This window comes from Alligator sinensis, unplaced genomic scaffold, assembly GCF_000455745.1.
Source record: "Alligator sinensis unplaced genomic scaffold, ASM45574v1 scaffold21_1, whole genome shotgun sequence".
Lineage (NCBI taxonomy): Eukaryota > Metazoa > Chordata > Crocodylia > Alligatoridae > Alligator > Alligator sinensis.
The window spans coordinates 1238842-1243745 of record NW_005842445.1 but is presented as its reverse complement, the minus strand read 5'-3'; the positions used below and the strand labels follow the sequence as shown (position 1 = coordinate 1243745).

Genomic DNA, 4904 nt, shown 5'->3' with positions numbered 1-4904 from the left:
TCAGCTGCCCTGCAGAGACCGGGCTGCCCCTATAGGGGGATCAGTCCCTCTGCAGAGACTGGAGCTGCGCCGCTCCGGCTGCCCCCAGGAGGGGTGGTGAGACCTAACCCCTCTGCCATGTGAGCACACGGGGCTGGACCCACTAGGGATAGTTCCAACAGTTTCTTCTCCTTGGTGGGGTCCAAGCCCTGGTGCTGCGCACACTCATCCCCAGCTCTGGCAGGGCCGCCTCCTGCAGCCTGTCTTTAGTGAGCCTCTTCTTTGATGCCACTCCCCTGGTGCCCACTGTCAAAGCAGGTGCTCCCCTAGCTCTTGCCAGCATGGGGAGACTGGTTGCTAACCATCCTCCTGAGCCTACATGATTAATGCACAGGTAGGTAAACCACAGCTATATAGAGCATGGCTGTATGGAGAGGAGCATATACATTAATGAGTGTTTTGGTTTGGCAACACCTCTCTTCCCATAAGTCCTAGTTCACAAGGAAGCAGCAGATCCAAATGCAATATCTTCCTTGGGACTGCTTTTCCTCCAGTCCCCCAGAGCTGGGTATCCTTGCCAGTCAGGCTGCCTGAGGTTCTGGGGCTGCTTGTCTCACAGTGGCAGATCTATTCAGACTAACTCAGAAATTTAGGGGGAAGTTTTCCTATTTGGTTTCTTTTGTTAGTGCACAGGACTTCTTTTCTTTTTTCTTAACAATGAGTACTACACTGTTTACCATCTGATCTGGCAAAGCATAGAGCACTGTGATTTCTGTCTCTGAATTTGCCTGGAAGTTGGTCAGCTGACCTGTGACTTGGAGCCTAATTTGCAAGTGGCATTATTTAAAAAAAAAAAAGAGGATAATTATTGCCCCTATTTGTGAGACTGGTTTATAATAGGCAGACCTCATTGGGAAACATCATTCAGGTAACAGATACTTTAAAATCTGACTAGATTCAAGAAAGTCTCTGAGGGAATACATGAACAAGGGAAATAACATTTGAAAATAAGAAAATACACAGGTAAAATCAGTACTTTTAACTGCCTTTTCTTTAGCATGCAACTTGTGACACAGTTCATCTTGTTATCTGTGCTTAGGAAGTAAACATAATTTTGCCTTCAGTTTGTATCATATAGGATGTGTACTAAACAGAAACAAAACACTTGGCTCAAGCTACAAAGTACGATCATTCTTTAAAGTGAAACCAAGATGTTCATATCTAAAAACTGGCAGGAGAACTTGTTTCATGAGCATAAAGAAAATCTTAAGAGTCTCAGGCCTAAGAGCGGTAGGCCACACTTGGACAATTGGCAGAAAGATTGGTAGTGCCCCAGTACTGGTTAGTGTATATGAAGTACAAACCAACAGGTGAAACCCCACCTTTATCTTTGTGATTTCTCTTTTTCATTAACACTGGCTCCAGTATTAAACTGGGCTTTATGTATAACACTATACTACTACCCCTGAATAGTCCACAAAACATAATTCTTCAACCAGTACTGCAGAGTTGGCCATTTTTGCCATAGAGTTCTGAAAATAGTAATTTTGCTGTCACTTTCCTTTGGGCTGTAGGCTTACCTACCTATTCTAACAACCCACATCAGCCTCGATTAAACCTGATTTTTCATCCCCCATGAGAGATCTGCCTACCCTAAAAACAAAGGCTCATTCTTCAGCTGACCTCAGACTACCATGAGAAAAGACTTACCTATTTTTTTGCCCAGGCACAGACCCTGGTGGCAGATGGGTCACTTGAAAGATAGGTTTCTAAGTACTGAAAAAGCAAGAAACCAACTCTAAGTAGAGAATGAGATGGTGGGAGTACAAAATCCTGGAAAGTGAAATGTATCAGACTAGCAAGAAGATGTTCTTAGAGTAGAGGGGCAAGGCCTGACAAACAGCATGGAACTAATGGATTGTGTGTCTTCAGAAGGCAGGAAGTAACTTTTCCACAGATCATTCACATCTAACATTCGCAGAGGGATAAAAAGTTTGAGGGAAATCCTTCATAAAGTTTTGCCAACACATCACATTTAATCACATCTATCTGAAAAATATTTTTAGGCGTGTGTTTTTGACAGCACTTTGTATGTCGCCAATTTCCTTATTTGCTTTTGATAGCAATTATGTACTAAAGAGTTACAAAAATGTGGAGAGGAAAAAGTATCAAAGCACAAAATCTGGCAGTGGAATCTAGGGTCAAATGTTGTGTCTGAATCCACTTGTCATTTTTTTCCCCCTCTAAATGACTGGATTTCAAGTTGATTCTGTCCATCCTAAAACAGCAGAAAGGTGAATAAAGCCTTGACTTGCTCGATCTGGTCAGTTCTGTGAAAAGAGATGAGCCATTTCATTAGCAAACCAAATAGAATGACCTGTGTCCTCTATGTGGTTATTCCGTACCAAGGTTTACTCGTTTCTTGAAATACAAACCTCCATTTGAAAAGCTGAGCTCCAGAAATGCTTTTTATTACATATAGGCTATGTTTTTTTAATAAGTTTTCCCTCTCAAGTCTTCATTTACTCTTGATCATTCACCTTTTTACAAGGAGTAAATGCACTGTTTTTGTTTACTCTGAAATATAATACATTCGTGGAGTTCTCTTACCTGCAGTTACATGAAAGCAGCTGATGGCGATTGTGAATAAGCCTTATGTGCTATGGAAATCTTCAACTACTTGCTAGTCTTTGTAACGCCTTTTGAAGGCCTTTCTTTCCCTAAACATGTTGCTATTCTTTTTTTGTTTGTTTTGTGCCACATGTGAAATACAGATCAAGTCATGGCTTTTTCAGGAAAAGTACTATTTTACTAAAAAGTACTATTTTATTTTAAGCAATACCTATTTGCAATAAAAAGCAGTAATTCTGGGTCAGCATCAGAGCTAACATGAGTTTAGGCTTTGAATTATAGGACTAGCTGGGTAAGCACAAAACATCTCGAGACCTCATGTTTTTAATATTTTCTGGTTTATACCCCTACAGTATTTAAGATAGGTTAATGGCTTGTTTCCTGAAAAAAAAGCAATCAAGAATATTTGCCTAATTATGGCATTCGTACTACTTTTTTTCCCCATTCTCCAATTTCCATATCAGGTGCTATAATTCTGTAAGGCAACTACCTCCAAACTGCTACTCCTGCTACACCCAGGCCTAATCATAATAGTGAAAAGGTTTCTCTACTAGATGCAATGTGACATGTAAATTCATTAAAATAAAAACTAGTTTAGAAACTTCCTATGTAATCACATTAATATTTACAGAGACATTCTCAGACAATGGTTTAAATAGAGTTGAAGAGATTTGCCATATTTAAATTATCCATTGTTATTTGAGATGTGAAGCTCTTGACTTTAACAGCAAATGGGGGCAAAATCTGTTCTTCAGCTAGAATCCATTACTTCTCTGGGTCAGAGTCATCAGTAACGTTAAAGGATGCTTTCAAATACGGAAAACGTTCAGGTCCTTGTTTATAGTCCACTGTTCTTATTACGTGAAAGCCCAGCCAGTTTTTATAATGATGTACTTCTTGCTTGGTGTCCGGACCTGGTGGAGTTAAAAAAACAAAAACAGCGCCCCCCCCCAAAAAACCAAGTCAATCCTTTATAGTGAGAAAGTTCCACCCATACATTTTCCATTACATCATTGCTCATATTATCAGAATATCCAAGTAGCTACGTTTCTATTCAGTTTTTGTGGTTATCTACAAGGGTGTTTCAGAAATGTAATGGTATGTTTAAAATAAAACCCATTTTGTGCGCATTGAGGAATACTAATGGTGGCTACTGTCAAACACACCCAGCTTTTATAACTATGTAAAGAAACAATGAAGACTTGGACTAGTTAATGATCATTGCACACAAAACAGTTTTATTTCAAAATTGCTACTCATTTCTAAAACCCTCATACATCCCAACATTGGGAAATGGATGAATAGTAACACATTTACACTGCAGCATAACCCAGGGACCTGAGCAAATTTGCGTACAGGTTTCCCTAGTCAAGGAAGTAAAGCAGCATTCATTTTCACAAGGCCACTCTCTTGTCCCCAGCACTTTCACCTCCAAAGCCCTAAACTAGCAGTATACACAATTCTCCTTATTGCCTTGTCAGAGTTACCATTCTCCGTTGAGTCTAGCTTGGGCTAGCTACTGAGGTGGCTGTTTATAAAGACCTAGACCAGTGGTGCCCAACCTTTTCACCCTGCAGATCAGATGGGTAGCACCAAGTCCTTGCACAGACTGGAAGCAGTCAGTGAGACCCGAGCTGGCTGCAGGGAGTGTGCAACCCATCTGTCTGTGTGGGACAGGGACAGGGCACAGCGACCCCAATCTGGACACATGCTAGAGATGGGGAGGATTGGGCCAGGAATAGGGCCTGGCCCTAATCCTGCATGGCCCAGGCAAAGCTGGATCCAGCCACGTAGCCCTTCCATTGCTCCTCACTGGCAAATTTGCTGACCCATGGAGGATACACCAAGGCTCTGCAGGCCGCCCTGGGCCAGTGGGCTAGAGGTTGAGCAGCCCTGACCTAGGCCAATGGTGGCTTAGGAGGATGAGAAGGCAACAACCAGCCCCAACTCCTGATCTTGCCTTTACTGCAGCTGAGGGACTCTGCCTGCTATCCAAATGGTAAAGCTACGAGGCAGAAAAGCTTTTAAAAAGGAAAATACAACCGAGGAACACCTGCCTTATGGCCCTTCCCCATTCCCATTCCCCACCCCGCGCCTAGCACACGTGTGTCCAAAAGCCCGCGAGAGGTATGAGCACAGAACACCCCACCCCCATTACGCATGCGCTGCGGAAGGCGGGGTTCTTTCTTTCTATTGCGTATGAGTGGGAAAGGAACACCCCCCCCCCGCTACATGGGAAGAAACTTCTCTCCGCTGCGCATGCGTGACAGGAAGAACGGAGGGGCGGTCCATAC

At 42.7% G+C, this 4904-nt stretch overlaps 1 protein-coding gene across 4 annotated transcripts in view; it reads right to left on the bottom strand.

Annotated features, from left to right (window-relative positions):
• The window catches only part of DTD1 (D-tyrosyl-tRNA deacylase 1), a 44379-nt gene that overhangs the window by 39189 nt on the left and 286 nt on the right, over window positions 1-4904 (bottom strand). The window lies entirely within an intron of this gene.